The sequence below is a fragment of the Callithrix jacchus genome, chromosome 19 (genome assembly GCF_049354715.1).
Source record: "Callithrix jacchus isolate 240 chromosome 19, calJac240_pri, whole genome shotgun sequence".
Classification (NCBI taxonomy): domain Eukaryota; kingdom Metazoa; phylum Chordata; class Mammalia; order Primates; family Cebidae; genus Callithrix; species Callithrix jacchus.
The window spans coordinates 30,682,404-30,710,154 of NC_133520.1; the positions used below are offsets into that span (position 1 = coordinate 30,682,404).

At 49.0% G+C, this 27,751-nt stretch overlaps 1 protein-coding gene across 7 annotated transcripts in view; it reads left to right on the plus strand.

Annotated features, from left to right (window-relative positions):
* The first annotated feature begins 10,457 nt into the window (after positions 1–10,457).
* The window catches only part of ATP2B4 (ATPase plasma membrane Ca2+ transporting 4), a 120,679-nt gene continuing 103,385 nt past the window's right edge, over positions 10,458–27,751 (plus strand). For 5 of the 7 annotated variants that reach the window (XM_002760669.6, XM_002760667.5, XM_035281133.3 and 2 more), the window contains exon 1: positions 10,458–10,878. The gene's annotated coding sequence lies outside the window, so the exon portion shown is untranslated. Of the gene's footprint in view, positions 10,879–11,590; positions 11,740–27,751 lie in introns of those variants that run through there. The other 2 variants (XM_035281132.3, XM_017966577.4) reach the window with 1 other exon arrangement.

A 27,751-nucleotide genomic window follows, 5' to 3' on the forward strand; every position in this document is an offset into this window, starting at 1 on the left:
TCTTTAGTAGAGACGGGGTTTCACCATGTTGGCCAAGCTGGTCTCAAACTCCTGACCTAGTGATCTGTCCGCCTCGGCCTCCCAAGGTGCTTGGATTACAGGTGTGAGCCATTGCACCCAGCCGACACCTATTTCTTAGAACTCCAAAAGTAAGAGGTGATAATGCAAGTAAAGCGGCTTGCTTGTTTGTTTGGCACATAGTAAGCTCAAGAAGTGTTCGCTGGATGAGTGACTGAAAGGTAAGTGCACAAGCTGAGCATTTGCGTGGGCCAGGCTGGGAAGCTGTGGTTTCATTAGCTGTATGACTGGAAGAGATCATGAAGATGGGGGTTAGGAGCTGCTTAAGTCATGAAGAGACTGAAGGGGCTTGAGCATCTCCTACAAAGTAAATTGTACCCTAGGTTTCTTGGAGGGCCTGCCTCCTGGGGTCTCCCCAAGATGAGAAGGTAAGTTCTGGAAATCCAGGCTCCCAGTGTCATCTTAAGAACCAGAAGAGCTTGGATTCAGTTCCTGGCATGGAGACAGGTTCCACTGCCACCCCTCCTTTCCCAGCATCTGCTCTCAGCCAGGGCTTCTCTCCCCAGTTCTCCCCAGGTCTGTGGATCCCAAAGTCTGCAGAACTGGCCTGGAACATAGAGGGCAAGAAAGCCTGTCACCTCAAGGCAAGGGAAAGAGCCTTGGGCCAGCAGGCAAAGGATTTCTGTTACATGTCTACCATGAACTGTGTGATACCCAACAATGTAGCCAGCCTTTCTGAGCATCGGTTTCCCCAACTGTAAGATGGGAATAATAACTCGTGCCATATTCTTTCTACCATATAGGACTATTGCAATGATCAAATTAAATATTCTTTTTTGAGATGGAGTTTTACTCTTATTGCCCAGGCTGGAGTACAATGGCGTGATCTTGCCTCATCACAAACTCTGCCTCCCGGGTTCAAGCAATTCTCCTGCCTCAGCCTCCCGAGTGGCTGGAATTACAGGCTTGCACCACCACACCTGGCTAATTTTGTATTTTTAGTAGCGATGGGGTTTCTCTGTGTCAGTCAGGCTGGTCTTGAACTCCTAACCTCAGGTGATCCACCCACCTCAGCTTCCTAAAGTCTGGGATTATAGGGGTGAGCCACCTAGCCAGGCCCAAATTAAATATTCTATGTAGCAAAAGCACTTTGTAAACTGCAATGTACTGTGCAAACACAGAACCATTGAAGGCTCTGGAACAGGGGGCTCTGGGTGGGACAGGCTGTAAACTCTTCCTATCTAGCATGGGGCCAGCAAGGATCCTTCCAGTTGGACGTCCTTTGATCTTCATTTGAAACTTAATGAGTACCTAGGGCATTGCCGATACTCCAATTAGGATCTAAAATTCAATTTAAAAATCATCGCTTGTTCATTTCACTCCACCCTCACTTCCTAAGCTCTATTGAGCCCAACCATTAACCAAAAACTATTTTTAAATGGTACTAATTTGCTATACCCTGAAATAAATGAGAGACAAATATTTTGTCAGAAAAACAAATCATGAACCAAACGTGCATTAAAAAACAAATAACAGCCTAGTTAATGAGTTCAAAGGGAAATTAGAATCAAACCACTGCAGCTTCCAAAGCAATTGAACCAGAATGAAATTAGAACAGCAAAATATGCACCCAAGTAAATCAAACGAATTATGCATATCATCAAAGGTCTGAATCAGAAAGATGCTTCTGGCTCTCACCTCCTCCGTTTTCCCAGGTCAAATTCTGCACTCCTTCATTTAACAGTATACACAGATGCCTTTGATGTGCTGGGGAAGCAAAGATGGTGAAGAGACAATCTCCTCCCTCCAGGATCACACAGTCCAACACTCAGGTCTTCCCATGAACACATGCTGTTTCTGCCCAGCTTAACATACCTCTAACACAGCGGCTGCCTGAGATCGCAGAGTAAAATGGAACTCTTGGCATCCCTAGTAAACGTCATTATTGGCAGAAGCAGAGCATGAAACCAGCAATACACAAAGAACAAAAACCCAACAAACAGAAGTTGAGCCACAGAGATCTCTGTGGTGACAGTAACTAGGTGGTCCTCTGAGACCAGCTCCTCAAGCCCTCAGCGAAAGTGTCCTTTAATTATACATCACACCCTTGCAGATTCAGACACTCTTTCTTTTTGTTTTTTAGATGGACTTTGGTTCTTGTTGCCCAGGCTAGAGGGAGTGCAATGGCACTATCTCAGCTCACCAAAACCTCAGCCTTCTAGGTTCAAGTGATTCTCCTATCCAGCCTCCCAAGTAGCTGGGATTACAGGCATGTGCCACCACACCTGGCTAATTTTTTTTTTTTTTTTTTTAATAGAGAGGGAGTTTCTCCATGTTGGTCAGGCTGGTCTCAAACTCCTGGCCTCAGGTGATTCACCTGCCTTAGCCTCCCAAAGTGCTGGGATTATAGGTGTGAGCCACTGTGCCTGGCCAGACACTCTTTCTAATGATCTCTGTTTTTCTTTTTTTTTTGGAGACGGGGTCTCGATTTCTTGCCCAGACTGGAGTGCAGTAGCTATTCACAGGAGCAATCCCACTACTGATCAGCACGGGAGTTTTGACCTGCTCCGTTTCCGACCTGGGCCAGTTCACCCCTCCTTGGGAAACCTGGTGGTCCCCTGCTCCTAGCTTTCTAATAATCTCTGTAAAGGTTGTTCCATCCAGTCCTGTCCACAGGCATCCCAGGAAGTGGGAAAAACAAAATTGTTGCTTGTCAAGTATAGAAGACCACCCCACTCAGCAAGGAGGTGAACTGGAAGCCAGCCCTCCCATGGAGGACCCAGCAAGTTTCTAGCAGTGGAGAAATAGCCCAGCCTGCTGCCGCTGCTGCTGCTGCTATTGCTGCGGAGACAACTGCTGATATCTGCTTATCTCTCATATAAATACAGCAAGAACTATCCATCTTTAGCTTTCATTGACCCTCCCAGCTGTAGTCACTGTCTTCCCTGAGCAAAGCCTCCCTGATTCCTGAAGCAATCCTCACTCTGAACTTGAGAATTAGTTGTGTTTTGTCTTGTTTTGTTTTGTTTTGGTCTTGTTTTTGAGACGGATTCTTGCTGTCACCCATGCTGGAGTGCAGTGGTGTGATCTCCGTTCACTGCAACCTTCACCTCCTGGGTTTAAGCGATTCCCATGCCTCAGCCTCCTGAGTAGCTGGGATTACAGGCATAAGCAACCATGCCCAGCTAATTGTTTTGTATTTTTAGTAGAGATGTTTGGGGTTTTGCTATGTTGGCCAGGCTGGTCTCAAATTCCTGACCTCAAGTGATCTGCTGGCTTTTGTCTCCCAAAGTGCTGGGATTACAGGAGTGAGCCACCATGCCCAGCCAGAGAATTAGTTGTTTTGATTGTAGATGAGAATGTCTTGGAGGGTAAACCCTGGCTATTTGTGTTTCCATCTAGCAGCCTTCTCTGATCTCCTGCCATCTTGACTAGACCACGTCCTAGGACTTCTGCCTTGGGGTCTCTGCCTAGCATTCATACCCTCAGTCACTTAACGAGCTCAGTGGGTCTTCCTGAACCCAGTTTCTTCCCTATTAGAACCCTTGCCCTGGGTTTTGTATAATAAGGACAGACAAAGGACTGGGGGGCAGAAGTTACTCGGATAAATGCATCTGTCTACCCTGCAGCCTTCACCAGGCCTGCTCTGCAAGGAGGAAGAACGAAAAGCATTAGGAATCATCAGAAAGTCCCGCTGGAGTCTCAACAACTCTAAGAAGCCTTCTGCAAAGCTTCCAGCGCATCTTCAGCTTTCCTCTGCTAAACTTTCATTCGGTTTTTCATCTGGATCTAAGTTTTAGACCTGAATGTATGCTTTATTCTGTTGCTACCTGCTTTCTGTGTCTCCACAACCAGACTAGAGGCTTCTAGAAGGCAGGGGCTATGTTCCATAACATTGCCTCGCAATGCATTGTGCCTGGATTATCCCTTCCACCATCCCTAGGCTTGCAGTCTACCCTACATACTGCTGCCACAGCCAGTTTGCTAAACATAGACCCAGTGAGGCCACTCCGGGCCCTCCATTGATTCGACTTAAAGCACCTCCCCAGCATTCTCTCTCTCTCTCTTTTTTTTTTTAAAGACAGTGCCTCATTCTGTCACCCAGACTGGAATGCAGTGGTGCAATCTTGGCTCAGCACAACCTCCGCCTCCCAGGTTCAAATTGTTCTCATGCCTCAGCCTCCCAGGTAGTTGGGGTGACAGGTGTGTACCACCACACCCAGCTAATTTTGTGTATTTGTAATAGAGATGGGGTTTTACCATGTTGCCCAGGCCAGGCTTGAACCCCTGGCCTCAAGCGATCCACCCACCTCATTCTCTATTCTTTCTACCTTCTCCAGACCTTTGCTCATGTCCCACCCTAACCTCATCACCATCCAAAACAGTTTAAAGCTTGCTTTTCTTTTCTTTCTTTCTTTCTTTTTTTTTTTTTTTTTTTTTTGAGACAGAGTCTTGCTCTGTTGCCATGCGCCAGGCTGGAGTGCAGTGGCGCAATCTCAGCTCACTGCAAACTCCGCCCCCCAGATTCAAGCAATTCTCCTACCTCAGCCTCAGGAGTACCTGTGACTACAGGTATTCGCCACCACCCCCAGCTAATTTTTGTATTTAAGTAGAGACAGGGTTTCAACATGTTGGCTAGGATGGTCTCCATCTCTTGACCTCCTGATCTGCCTGCCTCGGCCTCCCAAAGTGCTGGGATTACAGGCATGAGCCACCACGCCTGGCAAAGCTTGCTTTTCAAGATTTTTCAAGTAGTTGCAAATATTATCTCCTTCCTAGAGCCTTCTAGTATTCCCATCTGAAGTAATCACTCCCTAGCATTTCCTAGCATTTTATAGTTCATCTTTTAATATGTGCTACCTAGCACATAGTTAGCATTCAGTAAATATGTTTAAAAGATGAACAATGGCACCTTTGATTGTACCTACTTATGCTACGAAAGCATCTTTTTCTTCTACTAAACTATAAGCTTATTACCTCTGCATCCCTCATCTGGGCCCAGTAGATGTTGAAACAGTAGACATTCAATAAATGCATGCTAAATTGAATAGTAGGTATTCAGAGATACTTACTGAATGAATAACATTCACAGAAATGACTGAATCTAAATGGTAAGTACTAGCTCAGACACTTTCTATATTACTTTCTACACTACATTTCTACATTACTTAGTACAAGTGACCAAAAAACCTAGTTTCATCTAGCGTAGGCATGTATAATGAATGAGTCATGTAACTCAACTGTAGGAAAGGCAGGGGTACAGTGGGATAAGAGGTACAACCAACTCCAGTGCTGCTGGTACTCAGTCCTTAGCTTTCTCCTCTGCCTCTCTTGCGTGCAAGCTGTATCCTTTCTTGCTGCAGGCTTCTTCCAGGGGACAGGGAACATGGCCCCTGATACTTCCAGAGCCTCTCTTCATGGTATTCACGGCAGGAACCAAGCCTTGTTTTCTCTTTAATCCTAAGTGCAAAACTCTCAGGAAAGGATGTAATTGGCTCAGCTTGGGTCAGGTGGGGTTAGGACCACTAACAAAATGTCAATTTCCATTGTTATTTTTTTTGTTCTGTTTTGTTTTTTCTGTCACCCAGGCTGGATCTCAGCTCACAGCAACCTCAGCCTCTGGGGTTCAAGTGATTCTCGGGCCTCAGCCTCCTGAGTAGCTGGGATTACAGGCATACCCAGCAAATTGTTCATATTTTTATTTATTTATTTATTTATTATTTATTTATTTATTGTTTGAGACAGAGTCTTGCTCTGTCACCCAGGCTGGAGTACAGTGGCACAATCTGAACTCACTGCAACCTCCATCTCCTGGGTTCGAGTGATTCTCCTGCCTCAGCCTCCTGAGTAGCTGGGACTACAGGTGTGTGCCACCATGCCTGGCTAATTTTTGTATTTTTAGTAAAGACCAGGTTTTACCATGTTGTTCAGGATGGTCTCCATCTCCTGACCTCAAGTCGTCCACCCATCTTGGCTTCCCAAAGCGCTGGGATTTCAGGTGTGAGCCCAGCCTTTTTGTATTTTGTATTTTTAGTAAAGATGAGGTTTTACCACATTGCCCAGGCTGGTCTTGAACGCCTGACCTTGAGTGATCCACCCACCTTGGCCCCCTAGAGTGCTGGGATTACAGGTGTGCACCACCGTGACTGGCCCAGCTTGCATCTTAACAGTGAGAGGAAAGGACACCCTAAAGAACTGAGTTTGGGCATGGGGAAAACGGCTGCTGATCTAGCCAAGGCAAAACGGTAGATACAACAGGAAGTCATGTAGTCTGCACTGGGGGAGGTGCAGGAAATTATGAGGAGGATTTGGAAAACTCGAGGTGGAGCCATCAAGAGGCAGAAGAACATATTCTGTTCAGCACCTTGGTGTGGCGGGGTGCTGACTGCATTTTCAAGCGAGAGATGGGGTGGGGACAGGGTCCACAGTGATATAAGCCCTGTAGAGACTGACCTGCTGTGGGGAGGCTGAGGAGAGCCAGGCTGGACCTAAAGAACAGGAACCTGTAAAGTCAGGAGTACGGCCGGGAGAAGAGGGAGGCAGGACTGCTCAGAGCTGAGCAGAAAATGCAGATTGTGAACTTCGCATGCCAGAGGCAGTGTCCTCTCTCTTGCCCCAGGGGGGCCAACTCCAGTTTCCCACATCTAGTCGGTTATTTTTATGGATAGATTTATTTTTACCCGTTCCAGACCTCAAACCTGCCGCTGCAAGAAGCGAAGCACTGAGGCTTCTAGCTTTCCAGAAAACACAGGCCTCGGTGGTCAGCTCGGTGGCAGAGGTCAGGCTAAGGTCCCCTCGGCTCCTCTGGGGTCACACTGTCCCACCCCCCGACATTCCTCCCTCCTGTCTGCAGCAGGGCTGGGGTGGGAATGGAGTGGGAGGGGGATGTCTTTTTTCTCGCCCCACAACCCCACAGACACCATGGAAGTCCCGGGGAAGATCCGTGGCCGCTGTGGCCCCCTGGCCTGCCCCTGGAGCCTAGCCAGCCAGCCCAGCCTCTTTTGACAGTACTTCTCTGGCAGAGCCTGTCTCCCTGGAATCCAGAGAGTTTGAGGGGAAGATCTTATCTTTCCAGTAATAACCAGTTAGGAGAGGGTATTATTTCCCAGTCCCCACAAAACAGGCAGCCAAAGCAGACTTCTTTAATGGGACCATACATCTGGCCTAAATTGTTATTCCCCCAAGACAAGTTTACTGAACTGTTAGGCAATGCCTCCATACACAGCCACTGCAGACTGGCTTGAAATACACTTTAATACATTTAAAGAGTCATTTCAGAGACTCCTGGTAAAGATGCCACTGACACTCACTGGTGCTAAAATGTCATGTTGTGGCATCCAGCAGGGAGCCTGACAAGCCGCTAAATCTGTAGCTCTCTTCCGCTGATTCATTTCTTTCCCTTTCTTTCTCATGTCTTCACCAACAATTGATTTGGGCTCCTAACGCTGACATTCTGCTGGGGCCTACCAAAATCTCACAGGTCCTGCACATCGTGCGCTGTGCCCAGAGTCCCAGTTTCTTGGAATGCTGTGATGAGAGGATCACTTGAGGCCAGGAGTTTAAGACCAGCTTGGGCAACCTAGGGAGACCCATAACGAAGGAAGGAAGGAGGGAAGGAAGAATGGAAGGAAGGAAGGAAGGGAAAGAAAGGAGAGGGAGGGAAGGGGGAAGGAAGAGAGAGAGGAAGGAAGGAAGGGTGAGAGAGAAAGGAAGAAAGGAAGAGGAAGGCAGGAAGGAAGGAAAGAAGGAAGGAAGGAGGGAGGGAAGGAGGAAAGAGGGAAGGAAAAGAGAAAGAAAGGAAAGAGAAAGAAAAAAGGAAGGAAGGAAGGGAGGAAGGAGGCAGGAAGGGAGGGAGATAAGAAAGAAAAGTAAGAAGGAAAGGAAGGAAGGGAGAAAGGGAGGGAGGGTAAGAGAAAGATGGAGAAGGAAAGAAGAAAGAAAGAAAGAAAGAGAGGAAGGAAGGAAGCAAGGAAAGAAAGAAAAGAAAAGGGAGGGAGGGAAGGAAGGAAGGGAGGGAGGGAGGGAGGGAGGGAGGGAGGGAGGGAGGGAGGGAGGAAGGAAGGAAGGGAGGAAGGGAGGAAGGGAGGAAGGGAGGGAGGGAGGAAGGAAGGAAGGAAGGGAGGAAGGAAGGAAGGAAGGGAGGAAGGAAGGAAGGAAGGAAGCAACTCTGTCCTTGAAATGCCCTGGGAAGGTGGGAGTGACCAGAGGAGTTGAAAGAGGCTGAAATAAGAACAAAAGTCACCTTTAGTGTCCTGTAAGTGCCTTGAGGGTGAGATTTTCAATCACTAGGCAAAAAGGACCAAACACTCCATAGTTTCCATAGATCGTGGCCCTAAAATCTCCCCCTACCCCTGCAGCTTTCTTCAGCTGCTGGCAGGGAGAGACACAAGCACTGGCAGGGGCTTTTTTTTCTTCTTCTTCTTGTTTTTAATTTTTTTGTAGAGATGGGGTGGGTCTTGCTATGTTGCCCAGGCTGGTCTTGAAATCTGGCCTCAAGTCACCCTCTCACTTCAGCTTCCCAAAATACTGGAATTACAGGCATGAGCCACAGAGCCTGGCCAGGGTTTATTTTGGATTTTGTTTTCAGATGGCAGCAGGCAATCTCCAGCCTCACATTGAGGAACCCTGAGCCCAGCCCAACCAGTCTAAAAACATTACTTTTGTCTAACTTTCTCCAGCTCAGAAATAGGATATGGATGAGTTATTAAATAGCAAGGAAGGCCAGGCATGGTGGTTCGTGCCTGTAGTCCCAGCACTTTGGAAGGTGGAGGCAGGCAGATCACCTGAGGTCAGGAGTTCGAGACCAGCCTGGCCAACATGGTAAAACCCCATCTCTACTAAAAATACAAAAATTAGCCAAGTGTGGTGGCACACACCTGCAGTCTCAGCTACTCAGGAGGCTGAGGCAGGAGAATCACTTGAACCTGGGAGGCAGAGATTGTAATGAGCCAAGATTGAGCCACTGCACTCCAGCCTGGGGGACGGAGAGATACTCCAACTCAATTTAAAAAAAAAAAAAGAAAGAAAGAAAGAAATGGGTAAGAAAATGAAGAGAAAAAAGAGGACCGAAATGAGAGAAAATTGGGAAGGGTGCTAGACAGGGGGAAGCCAGACTCCCTGGGTCTAATTCACAACTCTGCTTCTCCATGTGCATGTGCCTCTGCTTCCTGGGACAGGGATGACAGCAAAGAAGGACAAAGGTGGTGTGAGGTGTTGGGTTAGGGTGACAGGATCAAGGAGACCTTTTCTCAACCCTCTGTGTAAAAGGTTGGGAAGTAGTGGCCAGTCACCTTCACAGCATAGCTCATAGCTGTAACCTGTGGGGTATGTGTCAGTGTGCCTTCTGTAAGCAAACAAACATGAGTGAGTGTGCTTGCTGAGGTCGGTGTGGGAACCTGTCAGTCGATGAGGTTGTGTTGTTGTGTGAACCAGCTGATGGTGCGTGTTTGTGCTTGAAAAAGCCATAAAGTTCTATGCAATGTCTATGGGTGGCACTGTTGCACAATGCTGGTGGGTGTGTGGGTATGGGGGTGTGATTAACAGTTTACAGGCTGTGTCTAAGTGTGCATGGATGTCTGAGTGTGTGCAAATTAAAATGGAAATGTGTGCCGGGGTATGATACAAGTACAGGAGAGTACAAGGGCTTTGAAGCCCGTCTGTCTTGGCCTTGAATCGTTGGCTCTGTCATTAACCGATGTATAACCTTGGGCCAGTCACTCAATCCCCAATTTCCTCAGCTAGGAAATGAGGCTAATAATAAGTACCTTTCAAGATTGCCGTGAGGACTAGAAATGATACTGTATAGACAAAACTTTTGGTGTCATAAAGGGGCAGCAATTTCCATGCACTGTCAGTATACCTCTAGTGGGTACAGGGACAAGAGGGAACAAAACATGACCTGTATGTGAGGTGTGAGGGAGGAGGGGTGCGTGCATGCGTGTGCGTGTGTGTGTGTGTGTGTGTGCGCATACAAAACAATTTCTTCTCCTTCTCCAAGGAGCCCCTAGTCAGACAGGAGCAGGAAGGTGGGAGGGGACATACAGGTGTCCACGGACTCCTTGGGTTTCTTGGTCCCGGATCTAAGTGAGTAAGGGGTGGAGAGGCCAGTAGGAGCTGCAGGAAGCCAACCACAGGCAGAAGCTTCCTTTTTTTCCCCTCCGCCCAGCAACCGTTGAATACCGCCACCCACATCCACTCCCTACCTCCACCCTCACACCTCCTCCGCCCCTACTCAGCTTTCTTTTCAACAAGTGAGGGCCAGAGCAGCAAAGAAAGCTGAGGGGGGAGAGGATTCCTCCCCTTTCTCTCTCCATTCCCCCTTAAGACGAACCAGGAAGCAACTGCAGGAATCGGGCCACCTTAACAGTAGAGTAATGGTTTGGCCTCGTGCCAAGTCCCACCTCTGTTCCAGCTCCCGCTCCTCCCCTCTCTCTTCCCGCACTGCCTGGGGAGAGCTGGTGAGCAAGAGTCTGGCCGGAGTTAGCTGGAGCTGTTGCCATGACAAGCATTTTCTTAAGAAAGCTCCGCTGTTGAGATCGTCCAAAGCTGGGGGCTGGGAGGGGGGCACGAACTTCCTGGGAAACCATCCCTCTGAAGAGAGCAAGATCAGAGACCCGCCTAGCTCCCCTGCACCCGTTTTCTTTCAGGAACCTGAGAGGTCCTTCCCATTGGAAGGGCAGGGGGAGGAGACCCAGCCCACTCCCCGGCCTTAGCCGGAAAGGCAAGAGAGCAAAGCCAGCATCTCTAGCTTGGTTGCCACACTGGGGAGACTGGTGGTGGTCACCCCACCCTACCCCCATCCATGGAAACCCGGAGGGAGAGTCCCGCGCGGAGAAACCTGGATCTTTGCTAGAAAGAGAGGTAGGCTTGCAGAGAATGAATTGACTTGTGATTTGCAAACTTTGTTTCTTTCTTTTCTCTCAATGGCTTCTAAAACTCCCAGGTTTTCCTCTTTCTAGCATGTTTCATGCGACTGGTTTTGGAGGGTTTTTAAAAATATGTGTGTGTGCAGTGTGTGCACAGATTTGTCAAATACTGTTTTACCTCTTATCAGTTCTGAGAAACCATGTAATGGAACAAGTGATCTTTTCCTAGTTCTTGTCATTCCTGGGCTATGGGGTTAGAGGAATGGAGGCACTCTCTTTTTGACACCAAAATTGAGCTCTTGGAAAAGACATTTATCTCCCCTCCTTCACCCCATTCTGTTCCTGTCCTCCCCTTCCCCCTTGGCTTGGGAATGGGACGCAGGATGGAAAACTGTTGCAAAAATATTTTCCGTGTCTGTTCCCTTTCTCGAAAGCCCAAAAGAGAGATGGGGGAAAAAGGGGGGGAACCAAAGAAATCTTCTGCGGGAAAGAGGGGCTGCAGCGGGAAGTAGGGGAGGGGCACTCTGGGGCCGTGGGGTGGAGGTGGGCTGGGAGTTGGAAGGAGCGGGGAAGGACAGGGCACAAATGAAATTTCTTTAGCTTTGCAGAGAAACCTCAGCAGTTTCTCTGTGCTGCTTGCAAAACATCCTCAGACTTTCACATCTATAATTAGCTGTGGAAAAAGCTGGGAGTTCCCTCGTACCGCTGTTGTTTGAGTGTGTGTGAACGTCCAGAACCAACTGTATGAGTGTCTCCGAGGGCACCGCCCCATACATCGCAGGTCCCAAAGGGGAGGAAGGAAGGAGAACGGTGAATTGAAAAGTTTCCAATTTCGAGGCTGGAGACTGTGGGGCTGGTGAGTGCTCGGTGGACTGGGTGGGCCACAGGCATCTGTGGGCGAGTCCCTGAGCGTCTTGGGTCACTGCCGTGGCTAGCCGAAGAGCTAGGAATTAAGGCCGGGATTGTCCTCCCTTCTCTCTCTCTCACGATCTCTTTCTCACACAAACTTGGCTCGCTCTTGGTAGAGGGGGCTGCTGGCTTCCTTCCCCGAGTCCAGTCTGACCTCATACACTCCTCCACCTCCCTGAGGGCACCGGCTCTTCTCCAGCTGGGTGTGGAGGGCGCAGGAGTGGTCAGCCACATCATGGGAGAGGAGTGGGCACTGCTGTCCAGAAGCACCTCCCTCCTGGGCATTCCTGCCGGACTTACAATAACTTGCAGACCTGATGCCGGCGCCTGCTGGCTGGGCAGGGGGAATGTCAGATGAAGAAATAGGCCGGCACTCAACTGAGGCCCCTGTGGGTCGGGGAAGGGCGGAGGGAGGGAAGGGAAACAAAATCCCATTCTGCAGTGCCCCTCTCCTCAGGGTGAGGAGTCTGGGAATCTAGAGACCCTGGCCCCGCTCCTTCAGCTCCTCCCCAAGCTGCCCCTTCTCCAGCCCTTCCCATTGGAGGCCCTGCTGCAATGCACCGCTCCACTCTGGGCCCTCTACCTGCAGGAAGGGAGGAGACCAGGGTCATTCCAGGCTGGGCCAGGCCCAGGAAAGGAGCCTGGGGGTGACGAGGGGCTGGGCCCTTAGCGTTTAGGAGCTGGATCTCCTTCCTCGGCCTGGGTCTCCCCCACAAGCAAGGTCTCCCTCCTTGGCTGAGGGTGATGGCTTGGGGAGCAGAATCTGGGAGGGCAGGAAGGACGGTGGCAGCTTGGTAAGGGATGTTGTGGAAGGTGGGCCCTAAACCCTGAAGCAGAGAAGTCCGTGCGAATCAGGCTAGCCGGGAGGAAACACCTGCTTTCAGGCCCAGGGCTTGGAGGAGTGGTAAAGGCTAGAGCTGAGAAACTAGGGGAGACGGAAGCAAACGACTTGTCGGAGAGCTCATCTCGGGGCTGGGGAAGCAACAGGAACCGATTTTCATTTCGAGGTGTTGATTGATCTGACTGCACCCCCAGGCTGTAGGCTAGACAGCTCTTCCCCACCGGCATTCTGGTCGAGAAGGGCCTGAGGCCTTCTCCAGTGGGCAGGGACCCACAGACCGAACGCCCGTGTTCTGGAGGGAGGGGATCCATTTCTTTGCGCCTCGGGAGTCCCATCCTCCCTGCCACCATCTTGCTGAGGTACAACTCCAAAAATCACGCCGCTTCCGCAGCGGCCTCCTATCGTGGGGGCCCACAGTGCCACTATTCCTGCAGCCGGCCTTCCTATTTTCAGGAATCTGATGAGGGGTCGATGCTGAAGGGCTCGGGGACGGCTTCTCCAGGAAGTCGTTATTTAGCGCGCACCGGGGTACCTGCTCCCGCGGCTTTGAGCCCGGGGTGGCGCCCAAAGAGGGAATCGGCTCCCGCGGCCCCAGCCCTTCCCCCGGGGCTCGGGGCCGGATCGAGTGCGCGCTCCCGGGGCCCCTCCTCTCTCCGCGGCCTCTGCGACCCCGCCCCGCCAGCCTCTCCGCCGCTGGGCTCCACCCTCCGGGGCTCTGCCGTAGTCTGAGAACTCCGAGGAGAATGCGCTCAGAGCTGCGAACCGAGGCTTCCTGCCTCCCAGGTCGTGCCGAGCCCCAGTCCCTTCTCCCTTCCATTTACCACCACGTCTCGGGATTCAAGGTCAAGTGGGAGGCGCGCAGCCCGTCTTACCCCCGGGAGCCCAGCGCCCAACGCCCAGCGCCGAGCCTGGGACATTAGAGCTCTGGGTCAGTGCGCGCTGAGAGAATAAGGGCAGTTTGGGGGGCTTTGGAATCAGCCTGATGCCAGCGGGTTCCTAACCCGCCGTCCGGCCTCCACGGTAGAGGCGACAGGGCGTGGCTAGGCAGATTTATCACATTGCTGTGGTCAGTAGAAAACCAAAAATAGGAAGGCCCAGTTAGGGGCGGAAGGAGAGCAGTTAGAATTTGCTGGGTGTGGGTGCTGGAAGAGGTAAGGCACGGTGTAGGGGCTGGACGTCCTGGGCCAGGATATCGGGAGGCTTTACTCTTACCCACTCCCACTGACTGGGAGGTCCCCAGAGGAACAGGGGCTGGGCTGCTCCCTGCCACCTGTCAGCAGGTCACACCTTCCACCGGAGACCGCCTCTTACTCAAGGATTTAGTTTCCCTCCAAAACTCCAGAACCCAGATGGGCTCTTTTCTCTCTTGTTTTTCAATGCTCCCGGCAAAGACATGGATCAGCCCTCCCCACTAGGAAAGAATATTGCGGACCCACTAAGCATTGGACAGAGGAAAGGATCTTGTTCATTCTTGGTCCCCAGAATGACCAAGACAAACCCAGTTAGCCAAACCCGTAAAAATCTGTTTGGCTGAAGTTAGATTGGCCCAAAGTGTTTGACCTTGAAGGGGAACACCCCACCCAGAGTCTTAACTGCCCTTCCCTAGAAGGGTTCTTCAGGCCATCTGAATTCTTCCCTCCAAGGATGCCCCTCAGGCAAGGCTCCCCACCCAGCCCATTTCCCTGCTTCTTAGACAGGCATTGGTTCCTGTCTTCACCAGTCGGTATTTGGTGGGTAGGGGTGAGAAGGAAAGAGGGAGGAGAAAAGCAAGGCCCCTGACTTGTCAGACTGGGGTGACAAGCTTTCTCCGATCATTTCCCCTTTTCTGCAGGTCGTAGGATTAGAGCAGGCCCTGGGGCTGGAGTCCAAAATGCTTGCGTGGAATGTTTTGCCCTTGGCTTCCTCTGCCAGCATCTATCTTTGTGTCCTCTTTCCTCTTTCCCTTGTGTGAGCCATTCTTGTTCCACTGACTTATTTCCTCTGCACATGTTAAAACAGAAATGACAGGGACTTTCTATTTCCGCCTCTAGCTTAAGCCAGTCCTCTGTGTTCAGCCTACATGAACTTGGGTTGAGATGGGAAACCAGGCAGGCTCTAGTGAGAATCAGCCAAGGGCTCTGGATCAGGGAAGAGGCTGTTGAGAGGCAGTCTGTGTGTGAAGGGATAGTGGAGAGGCCGAAGGAAAGAAAAGGGGTGAGAACATAGGTGTCAAGTAGCAGAGCCCTCGTTTCTACCTCCCCTCAACCCAGTTCCTATCTGCCTGAGATCCTCAGCCTCGTCACCCACCTCTGCTCTAGTTTCCCAAGTTTCACGCACAAATCCCTGGGACAACTCTGGGAAGATGAACTGGGATGGGATTAATAAGACCCTCTTCCTCTTGTAAAGCTTGCTACTTCACTTGGTGTGTGAAAAAGGGAGTTGAGAGTTCATTGGTAGGGAGGTCAAAGACACTCAGCTAAGGTTCAAGGAATCGCTCAGCTTAGAACACCTCATAGCAAGGCCTCCCGAGGTTGCGGAATCAGCGCCAGGAGTACAAACCATAGTTCACCCTCCGTGAAGCTAGCAGTATCCAGCAAAACTGTGTATGCATTTACCCAGTAATCCTGCTTCTAGAAATTCATCCAGAAGATGCTCATTCACAAATATTGAAAGATATATACAAGGTGATTTTTTTTTTTTTTTTGAGGTAGAGCTTCGTTTCATCGCCCAGGCAGGAGTACAATGGTACTTGGCTCACTGCAACCTCTGCCTGCTGGCTTCAAGCAATTCTCCAGTCTCAGCCTCCTGAGTAGCTGGGATTACAGGCACATGCCACAATGCCTGGCTCATTTTTTGTATTTTAGTAGAGGTGGGGTTTCACCGTGTTGCCCACCCTGGTCTTGAACTCCTGAGCTTGCCACCCACCTTGACCTCCCAAGTGCTGGGATTACAGGCATAACCCACCGTGCCCAGCCACCATTTTAATTTTTGAACTAGAAAAAGTATAGCCATTCCCATTCCTGTCTATGTAAACTATTTACATCTTTCAAAAATTAAAATACATCCTCAAGAAAGACAAAGCAACCATGAAGCTAACCACGGTAGAAGCAGTAACTCTAACCAAATACCAATTTGATTACAAAAGAAAGAATTCATTCAGGTACTTTTTAAGCTGAATACTCTGATTCTATATTCTTTGTGGAATTTATATTTGAAGTTAAAAAAAAACACAAAGCTTCACCTTGGTAGATATGTTATTGGTCATGGTATTGGTGTCATAAATTGGAAACTGTTTTGTTTATTGTTGGATAGATGAAATGAGTAACTATGGTGATATTGCTGGAAATCAGGGTCTCACTATTGAAAAAGAGAGATGTAAGTATGGAATGGGGGAAGGGGAAGAAGAATCTTGTGGCACTTTTTGTATATCTTGGCGGTCTGGCCACTGAAGGGGTCTAGAAATAATGCTGCCTAGTAGCACTGAACACACCCAGTACCTGGATTTTTATTTCTAAGTACCACTTCCCACGGGGAAGGTTGTGGGGAACAGTGCTCCTTAAAGAAATGACTAATTCCAAGTCTGAGACTGGGAAAGTACAAGTGATCTATATTGTGCCAGAAACTAGAAGATGCTTGTGCCATGACATGTTGGCACAGGAGCTGGCTTAAAGGGGCCCCTGCCAACCCTTTGAAACACATTGAACATTCAGAAGGATAATGGTAATAGATTGTAACACATTGAATATTAAAAATTCCTTGAGTCTGTTTTGACATGGGCGGGGAAGAGCAGGGAGGGAAAACTCTGAACACAAATGCCAACCAGGCCAGGCCTCCCACGTTGGGAGGCCAAGGCAGGAGGATCTTTTGAGCCCAGGAGTTTGAGGCTCCCATGAGATCTGATCATGACACTGCACTCCAGAATGGGTGATAAAGTGAGACTCAGTCTCAAAAAATTAAAAAGCAGATGCCAGCTGGATGTGGAAGCTCATGCCTGTAATTCTTGCACTTTGAGAGGCCCAGGCAGATGAATCACTTGAGGTCAGGATTTCGAGACCAGCCTGCCCAACATGGTGAAACCCCGCTGCTACTAAAAATATAAAAATTAGCCGGAAATCGATTTAACCCAGTAGGCAAAGGTTGCAGTGAGCCAAGATTGCACCACTGCACTTTCAGCCTGGGAAACAGAGCAAGACTCTGTTTAAAAAAAAAAGTAAATGCCAACTAATAAAATCTAGTAGTAATGACAAAATTTTTCTTTAAATTTAATTTAATTTTTTGGGAGGCCGAGGCAGGCAGATCACCTGAGGTTGGGAGTTTGAGACCAGCCTGACCAACAAGGAGAAACCCTGCCACTACTGAAAATACAAAATTAGCCAGGCGTTGTAGCGCATGCCTGTAATCCCAGCTACTCCAGAGGCTGTGGCAGGAGAATCGCTTGAACCCGGGAGGTGGAGGTTGTGGTGAGCCAAGATCACGCCATTGCACTGCAACCTGGGTAACAAGAGCAAAACTTCATCTCAAAAAAAAAGTTTTTTAATTTAATTTTTAATTGACAAATACTAGTTTCATATATGTGTTTTTTGTAGAAGTATTTTTTGCAAAGACAGTTTCGCCATGTTACCTAGGTTGGTTTGAAATACCTGGGCTCAAGCAATTCACCTGCCTCAGGCTCCCAAAGTGTGGGGATTATAGGCATAAGCCACCACACCCGGCCCCATTTATTTATTTGTTTATTTGAGACAGAGTTTCACTCTTGTTGCCCAGGCTGGAGTGCAATGGCACAATCTCAGCTCACCACAACCTCCGCCTCCCAGGTTCAAGTAATTCTCCTGCCTGAGCATTCCGAGTTGCTGGGATTACAGGCACATGCCACCACGCCTGGCTAATTTTGTATTTTTAGTAGCAACGGAGTTTCTCCATGTTGGTCAGGCTGGTATCAAACTCCCAACCTCAGGTGATCCGCCCTCCTCAGCCTCCCCAAAGTGCTGGGATTACAGGCATGAGCCACCACATCTGGCCTCCATTTATTTTTGGAACAGGGTCTTGTTCTGTCACCCAAGCAGGGGTGTAGTGGCGCAATCATAGCTCACTGCAGCCTCAAACTCCCAGGTTTAAGCAATCCTCCCACCTCAGCCTCCCAGGTAACTGGGACTGCAGGTGCACGCCACAATGGCTGGTTAATTTTTTTTTTTTTAGAGACAGACAACATAGGCAGACTCCATCTCTACAAAATAAAAAGTTAGCTCGGCAGTGGCTGTGCGCCTGTCTGTAGTCCTAGCTACTCAGCAGGCTGAGGCAGGAGGATAACTTGAACTCAACAGGTCAAGACCGCAGTGAACCATGATCATGACACTGCACTTCAGCTGGTTGACAGTGAGACCCTGTCTCAAAAATAAATAATAAATAAATTTTTTAAATGGTGAAACTAAGTCAAGGGTCTGCAGTTGTCTATTGTGCTATTTTTTTCAAGCTTTCAGGTTCTGAAAATTTTCAAAATACTTAGCCAGAGAGAGATGTCAATGCCAGAGGCACTCCTAGACTCCTGGTCTCTTCTCACCGAACTGCGGAACTCCTGACCAAGAGGAGTGTCTTTTCTAAGCTCTTGAGTACTGAGAGTCCCCATGGAGCACACAGAGGGATCTTTTGAGAAAGTAATATCCCTTAGGAAGCCTTCCTTCCCACCCTCACTGCTCCCCACCCACAGGCTCTTCTGTCCAGATGGGAGCAGCTGGTCCCTGATGGGTGGGCCACAAAGGGAGGCAGGATCACAGGCATTCTCCCACCATGCCATGGAGCCAGCTGAGGGAGGCCGGGGACTGAGGGCTTCCGGAGTGACTCACCTACCTTTTGAGGAGGGGGGTCCCAGGTGTAAGAGAAGAAATTCACCAAACAGCCCAGAGGTTGGTGCTGCCCAAACCTTTAGCGTCACTTAGTATTCTCTAATTAGGTGATTCTGAAAGAACCCAGCAAGCAGTGCCTGCCCTGAGCCTTCCTGCCTGGGCTAAGCAAGCCCTTCCAGGCACTCCCTTGGCAAGGACAACATACCTGGCTGTCCTGTCATTGACCCAAATCATTGTGCTACTCACCTTGCCTCCCTCCCCATCCTCATCCTGGCTCTGGAGAGAGTGAGTTTCCAGGACGGCTTCTTACTCTCTATCTCTGTCTTCTCCTGGAAACCCTGTGGCTAGTCCCTACATGACTCAGGACTCTTTATGTAGGCTCATGTAGGCGAGGGCCATTGATCCTTTAGTCAATTCCCCTTCTGTGTTGGTGAGGGAGCCTGAAAGAGCAGGAGCCAGGAAGTTGGAAGGGGGCAGACAGGGAGGAGTTTGTTCTAGTGAGCTGCCAGGCTTGCCAGAAGAACACGGGACTGGAAGTCAGAAAACTGGTCATCTGGACTTTTGTCTGCTGTGTAGCCTTGACTGAAGCAGGGAATATCTCTGGGCCTTTATCTACTGCACTGTTACATGAAACCAAGTTTGGACATACAGACATTCCTGATTCAACACCCTCCTCTCCTTTATTTTTTATTTATTTATTTTTGAGACAGAGTCTCACTCTGTCACCAGGCTGGAGTGCAATGGCACCATCCTGGCTCATTGCCACCTCTGCCTCCCAGATTCAAGAGATTCTTCTGCCTCAGCCTCTGTAGTAGCTGGGACTCCAGGCACATGCCACCATGCCCAGCTAATTTTTGTTTTCTTAGTAGAGATAGGGTTTCACTATGTTGGCCAGGATGGTGCTGATCTCTTGACCTCGTGATCCGCTGGGATTACAGGTGTAAGCCACCACTCCCGGCCTAAGACCTTCCTCTTCTATAGAAAACAAAGGAGTGAGCCAGGTGTGGTGGCTCACACCTAAAATCTCAGCACTTTGGGAGGCTGAGGCGGGCAGATCATGAGGTCAGGGGTTCGAGACCAGCCTGACCAACATGGTGAAACCTGGTCTCTACTTAAAAATACCAAAATTAGCCAGGCTTGGTGGTGTACACCTGTAATCCCCGCTACTTGGGAGGCTGAGGCAGGAGAATTGCTTGAACCTGGGAGTTGGAGGTTGTGGTGAGCTGAGAGCGTGCCATTGCACTCCAGCCGGGCGACAGAGCGAAACTCCATCTCAAACAAAAATTAAAAAAAAAACAAAGGAGTGACACTCTCAATGCCCAAATCAAACTCTTGTCACAAATAGAGTCTAGCACAATGTGACAACTTGCAGCCAAGTCCCATCCTTCTGCCCAGGGTGACAAGGGGAAAAGAGACCAAAAGGCCTATGCCTTTGGACTGCCACTGTTGAGGTTTGGGAGTAGAACAGGTTCTAAGACTTCCCACCTCCACCTGCTGGGAACTTCAATTAGGAAATACCTTCCAAGGCTGCAATTCTGCTATGTTCTAGGCCAGAAACTAAGGAATATTAGCTAGGGGTAGAGAAATTCAGACTTTCACAAAGTTTCCTATTTTCTAGGGCACATGATCCCCCAAAAAGTTATTAGATTGAACCATATGGAAATGCCAACATACAACCACTTCTGACCTACAAAGGCAATTTCACGTAGCTCAACCTAACAATATTCCTCTACACTGGAATAATGTCAGTGGGATTGCAGTCCGTGCATTGAGCTGGAGAGATTAGGTTTTCACCTGAGCTGTGGGTTAGATTATAAATTTGGGCAAAGTCGCCAGCTGCTAGGCCAACTTACCCTCCATCCCATTCCAGACTTTCAGCCCTGGAGGTAGATGTGTTGGCAGAGGCCTTGTTTGGACTCTGGTTCAGATTCTAGCATTAGCCTTCCTGGCAGGTGGCCGGGGAAGCTGCCCGAGGTAGAGAGGAGTGTACCATCCATCTGTAGTCTGCTATTCTTGTGTCCTGAATGCCCTGCTTCATATCTTAGGAGCTGAAGACAGAGGAAAATTTAAGAAAGGAGGAAATAGGAAATACTGGTCCTATTCGTCCCCTGTCTAGTGGAAGACAAGAGCAGAAACATGTACTTGAAGTCTCATCTGGCACACGGACACATGACTTAGGGATGGCTGGTAGCTGCTAATAGGACGGCTGGGGACTGAAGGGGTGTTAGTGGGAATGGGGAGACCAGAATTTGTCAGGGCTCAACTGGAAATTATTCATGGAGGAGGTGATTGCCAAACAGGATTTGAAAGAGAAAGGATAGATTTGATGGAGGAGAGGAGGGGAGATGGGAGGAAGGGGTGTGCTGCTGCATCCTGACTGAGGACACTCTGAACATCCTGGAGAGTCGGTGCTCTGGCAGGTGAGGGAGGCTGTCTGCTCCCACCCGCTGGAAGGCCTCCAGCCTTTGTCTGAGCCAGCGTGGGTACTGTGGGCAGGAAGGCATCTGGCCTCAGCGGCGGCCTGCCGCCTGTCTGCTCTCCTGGCACTCATGCACCATTAGGATGCTTTTTTGATGTTTTCTCCCTGCCGTCTGTATTACAGCCTTCTTTGTGTGAAGCACTCATATGACATCTGTTAGGATGCAAGGACAGGCACAGCAAGCATCCATTCCAGGAGCTTTCTGACCTGGTACAGGGGAGGCTGGTCACCAGCTTTGGGCTGGTCATCAGGCTCATTTTATTGAGACAGGCACTGCAGATGGACAGAGAACTGGAACCTCAAGACTCACCCAAAGGCACTGGGTGAGTTTGAGGCAGACCTGGGGGTAGAGCCCAGTTCTCCCCACTCCACGACTGGGCCCTCAGCCCCATCACTGCAACACTGTGACCGGATCAACACCAAACTTCCAAACTTCCCTGATACCCAACGTCTCTACCCACATGGCAAAGAGAACCATCCCTGTCCCTCTGAGGATGATGTGAGGTCATGTGCTAGGAGCATTTTGGAAGACAGATTCTAGAAATCATAAAGGTGCCGTGCCATGATTGTTATTATTGCTGTTATTATCAACAATTAGGGTCATGAGCAGGGCATTGTGGCTCACGCCTGTAATCCCAGCACTTTGGGAGGCCGAGGCAGGCAGATCACCTGAGATCGGGAGTTCAAGACCAGCCTGACCAACATGGAGAAACCTTGTCTCCACTAAAAATACAAAATTAGCTGAGTGTGGTGGTACATGCCTATAATCCATTCCAGCCTGGGCAACAAGAGCAAAACTCCATCTCAAAAAAAAAAAAAAAAAAAAAAATTAAGGTCATTACCATGCAGCTCCTAACAGTCCCCTCCACAGCTCCTGCCCGCACACTGGGCCTGGAGCTGAGTGAGGCAGGGTAATTGAGAGGGGAGGCAGAAGTCCTGGAATGAGGTGGGCAGTAACCTCCTCCTGCTAGGGTATTCTTGGCCCTACCCTTTCCTCAGGGCGTGGCTCTTTCAAAAGGCCAGAGGAAGTGCAGAGGGGAAGCACTATTATCTCCATTCTTCCTTAGTAGCTAAGTCAGGTTGGCTGCTGAGCTCTGATTTGGGGTCTAAGAGTCAAGAGAGTGGGGCCACTATAATGTGACAGCACAGGCTGATTTGATTGCCTGAGCCAATCTGTCATTCATTTGCTTGTTCACTTACCCATTTATTTATCCAACAGACATGAAGGGAGCACAGACCATATGCCAAGCACTATGTTAAGGGTTTGGGAAGCAGCGGTATCCAGGAGGCAAAGGAAGGGCTAAGCAGCACTGCCCTTAAGCTCAGGGATGACTATTCCAAGCCTGGGACTCACTGCAAGCCCTGCTTGTTGGTAGTGCTCCAGGGAATTTGCATTTGTTTCCCTGGAGAGCACGTTTAACCCTTGACTTCAGGGAGCTAAGATCTAGACCCCATACACAACGGAGCTAGGAGGGGCTTTGGATGTCATTGCAGGGCAGCAGCTGGTGTTAGCAGTGAGACCATGGCCTGAATGGGAAAGGGCTTGCCCTTGTCCTTTGCTAAAGGAAGTCTCCTCCCGGACCAGGGCATGGTGCCAAAGCCGGGTGTGGGTGCAGCCTGGTTTATTCAGCCACTCCGCTGGCCTCCCGGTGTTACCTGACTTTCCATCTCCTGCTTACATCTGGAGCCTTTGCCTCTGATGGGTAGAGACATTCTGTTGCTGGGATGCCCAGAGGAATCCAAATGGTACTGAGAAATAAAACAATACATCTCCAGAGAAGCCTTCCAGTTCCTCCTCTAGTCCTTACCTCTGATTTCAGTCTCTTAATCCCTACTTTCAGCGGCAATGTGGTACAAAGGATAAAGGAGTGGATTCAGCTTCAGTTGGTACATGCTATACACAGCTGCACCTAGCCTCAGTTTTGCCCTATTTAAAGTTTGTATAATATCCCCTTTTGTCATCTACCCCATAGAGTGTATGACAGACAAATAAGGTATTGCAGGTGCAAGGATCCCATACACATTAAAGTGCTAGATACACATAAATCTTATTATTCCAGTGACCCTCTCTTCCTATTCCCCACTCCCCAGAACACCCTCTAGTTCTCTCACTGTCTGCTCCTATCCTGCTCTCACTGCCTCCTCCCTCCTTGCCTAGATTGAGACCTAAAGCAACACCTGTTGCATCTCTTCTTGAAACAGGGTCTCACTGCCATCGCTCAGGCTGGAGTGCAATGGTGCAATCATGGCTCGCTGCAACCTCGACTTCCTGGAGTCAGGTGATTCTCCCACCTCAGCTTCTCTTGTAACTGGGACTACAGGTATATGCCACCATGCCCGGCTAATTTTTTTTTTTTTTTTTTGTATTTTTAGTAGAGATGGGGTTTTGCCATGTTGCCCAGGCTGCTCTCAAATTCCTGATCTCGGGCGATCTGCCCACCTCAGCCTCCCTGAATGCTGGGATTAGAGGTGTGAGCTACTGTGCCCAGCTCTCGTCACATCTTAAATAACAATGACAACAGTGGAAGTAATAATCTGAGCTAACATTTATTATTTATGTGATAGGTATTAAACTTGAATCATCTCATTTAATATTCTCAGTGAACAGTGAGGTCGATACTAGCATTGTCTTCATTTTCCACATTGATGAAGATGTTCATAAAACATAAGGCTAAGATGCACCCTTAGTTTAGCTCATGTATAGATTTCCTCTTTCCATGGCTGAGTGACTGACTGGTTGACAGGAACATGGGGAGTTTCAACAGCTTTTATCGAATGTCGACTAAATGCCAGATGCTTCCAAATTATGTCACAACAACCACCTTCTGAGATAGGTACAGGCTTTGTCTTGGAGATCGTCTGGTTGTGAGAACAGAAGCCTACTCAAAGAAGCAAAAGTAAAAGGGATCTTTATTAGAACGTTCCAGGGAAATGGCACAGAACTTCATTGTGGAAGGTATAGCCCTCTGTCAGCCACACCTACATCCTGGAGCTGTAGCACTCTGTCTCTTCTTCACAGGTGGGCTCCTGCTCTTTCATCCGCAAGCACAGGACCCATTGTGGGTGAACCAGGCAGAAGGTTCGATCTCTCAGCCCATGTGGCCTTCCCACTTAGCTCTCCGAAGTAAATTAACTCAGTCTCTCAGTCCAAACGCTAACAGATGCTGATTCCAGCTTAGATCTGATGTCCACTGCACTCCAGTGATCTGTGGCTTGTGGTAGGGGAAGGAGACTAATCAGGCCTATCTTTTGCATCAGGGCTAGGGGTGGGAGCAGACATTTCTAGAGGGAAAATTCATTGGTCTTAGGTTGATTCAAACCCAGCTATGTTCCTTACCCCACCAGACTTTCTCTAGGATATCTTAAAGATAATGATCTGGGCCAGCACATTGACTCCCAGCACTTTGGGAGGCTGAGGCTGGCAGATCACGAGGTCAGAAGATCGAGACCATCCTGGCCAACATGGTGGAGCCCCCGCTCTACTAAAACTACAAAAATTAGCTGGGCGTGGTGGCGTGTGCCTATAATCCCAGCTACTCAGGAGGCTGAGGCAGGAGAATGGCTTGAACTGGGGAGTCGGAGGTTTCAGTGAGCCGGGATCGTGCCACTGCACTCCAGTCTGGTGACAGAGTGAGACTTTGTCTCAAAATAATAATAATAACAATAATAATAATGCTTTGGTGGAAGCCAGTAAATAAGAGGACAAGCCAGTTGTCCCAGAATCCATGGATTCAGCTGGGACTAGAAAAATAATATTAACCACTTTGAAACCTGCTGTGTGCCAGGCAATTAACATGCATTATCTGTAATCCTTACAACACTCCTACAACATGCTTTGTTCCCATTTTACAGGTAAGAAAGCTAACGCTTACTGACTTAAATAGCTTGCCCAGAGATCATCTGGCTCCTTAGAGCTGGGGCTGATATCTGACCCAGGCCTGACACCAAAGCTCGTGGCCTTTCTGATACACAAAAAAGGTTATTTACTCTCCTGGAAAATAAGCTCCGCGAGAGCAAGGATCTTCATCTTGTTTGTTGATATAGCCCAAGCTCCTAGAACAGTATTTGGCACATAGTAAGTACTCAGTAAAAAATCGTTGAGTGGATTTTGCTTTGGTAACTTTTGTACCCCTAGGTTTCCCAAAGTCAGAGGGAAAAAGGACTCAGACAATGGGCCCAGGACCAGTGGGGTAAGCCTCTGGGGTGCTTCTGGTCCGTAACCCCCACAGTATACTATGTTTTGTTTGCTTTTTGTTCTTTTGTTTTTAGAGACAGAATCTCACTTTGTCATCCAGGCTGGAGTGTAGTGGTGTCATCATGGCTCAGTGTAGCCTCCAAGCCCTGGGCTCAAGGGATCCTCCTGACTCAGCCTCCTGAGTAGCTAGGACTACAGGTGTGCATCACCATGCCCGGCTAATTTTTTTTTTTTTTTTAAGTGATGGAGTCTCACTAAGTTGCCCAGGCTGGTCTTAAAACCCTAGCCTCAAGCCTCAGCCTCCCAAAGTGCTGGGATTACAGGTATGAGCCACCGTGCCTGGTCCATCAGCTTCTTTATTTCCCTTCTAAAACCACAGACACTTTGCCTCTGGTTGCCTGCTATCATTGGAGTCCACTGGACTATGTTTGGGGCTGACTTGTGATCAATTCTTTATGATGTAGGAAAATGCTCAGGATCTAGTTTGGGTAGGAAAAAATTCAATCAAAATCTCATTATGCAACATGTTCCCAATTTTGTTTAATTAAAAAATTAATTTAGAGGCCGGGCCTGGTGGCTCACGCCTGTAATCCCAGCACTTTGGAAGGCCGAGGAAGGCAGATCACGAGGTCAGGAGATCGAGGCCATCCTGTCCAACAGAGTGAAACCCCATCTCTACTAAAATACAAAAATTAGCTGGGCATGGTGGTGGGCACCTGTAGTCTCAGCTACTCAGGAGGCTGAGTCAGGAGAATTGCTGGAAGCCAGGAGGCAGAGGTTGCAGTGAGTCAAGATTGGGCCACTGCACGCCAGCCTGGCGCCTGGCAAAAGAGCGAGACTCTGTCTCAAAAAAAAAAAAAAAATTTAATTTAAATTTTTGTTTGTTGTTTAGAAATGGGTCTTGCTATGTTGCTCAGGCTGGTCCTAAACTCCTGGGCTCAAGCATCCTCCTGTCTCTGCCTCCCAAAGTGCTGGGATTACAGGCGTGAGCCACTGCACCTGGCTTCATAGTCTACTTTGATGGGGGACTTTAGTGGACCAATAAAGAAAAGTCTGAAAGAAAGTATGTCCCTGGATTTATCTCTGTTTACTCTTTGTGTATCTGACCTAAGCCATTTAGCCCTGTGAGAGGAGCAGGTGAAAGGAGATTTCCTTAACACTGGAAAATTCATTTACCCAGACTAGGAAACAGGATACTGAGGTCCTATATTGATAGGAAAAGAATGCTAATTTCCACTGAGTTTTCAGCCCCCGGGGTCAGAGCTTACCAAATCCTGAATCCCTTCCTGTGCCTTTCTGTTTAACAATGCCCTGTGTCCTAAATCACACAATTTAGGCCTTCCAATCCCAGCAGGTGGTGTTATATAAAAGTGCAGATTTGAGGGAGACTGATGGAACTGGATTCAAGTTTGGCTGGCCAGCTATGTGACCATGGACAAATTATTTAGGCTCTCAGACTCAGTTTCCACTGGAAAATGTGAACACACACAAATGAAGAGTGATACATGTTCTGAGTGCCTGGCTCTTTACTATGAGCCAGAGTAGTTACTGAATTTTAATTTTTCCTCTTTTTTCCCTCCATTTCTCCCTTCCTTTTCCATGGAGCCTGGCACCGGCCTGCCCGCCTGCTCCCTGCTAACCTTTGGCCTCAGTGCATTTATTTTTTTTATTTTTTGAGATGGAGTCTTGCTCTGTCGCCCAGGGAGTGCAGTGGCGTGATCTCGGCTCACTGCAACCTCTGCCTCCTAGGTTCAAGCGATAATCTTGCCTCAGCCTCCCGAGTAGCTGTGCTTACAGGTGCATGCCACCATGCCCAGCTAATTTTTGTATTTTTAGTAGAGGCAGGGTTTCACCATGTTAGTCAGGCTGGTCTCGAACTCCTGATCTCTTGATCTGCCCACCTTAGCCTCCCAAAGTGCTGGGATTACAGGCGTGAGCCACCGCCCTGCCGGTCTCAGTGCATTTATAAAAGGGTCATAGCCCATTATTTCCTGGTAAGGAAAGGCCCAAAGTTTCCAGCCTCCTGCAATTTTCCATTAAAGGGTGTGCAGGGGCTGACCAGGAGCTCCATTATTTCCATGAGACAGGTTACCTTCTTGGTTCCAGCCCTAGGGCTTTGCTTGATATTTGAGCAAGAAGACTCCCGGTGAAATAAGGCAGACTAGAGGGTAGACAGCTGCAACCACCTCACCTTGTTTACTCTTGCCCTGCATTCCTCCCCTGAGAGTAGATGCTGTAGGAGCCAATGCTGGGAAATCTCTTGTTGATGGAGGGAGTCAGACTGAGTGACAACACTCTTGTTTTTGTAGAAGCTGTAGCCCAAGGGTGCTATCATTATTTGGTCATCCAGATCAACTGCCAGCTGCACTGGAATTGAGCTGCCCCTGGATAAACAGGCAGGAGAGTCTCAGCCTGGAATCTCCCCTGCTTTTCCCAGCACACACCCACGCAGCGACTTTAGCTGGCAAGAAACAGCAGCTTAGCCAAGATAATGCATGAACTGGAACTTGCCTTTCGTGGCTGGAAGGGGCTTGGCATTAAGTGCAGTTCTTGCTCCTGCTTCCTATGGATCACTTAAGTGCTCCGTGCTCTCTTGAAACAGGGGGTATTCTCTGGTCCCCTCCC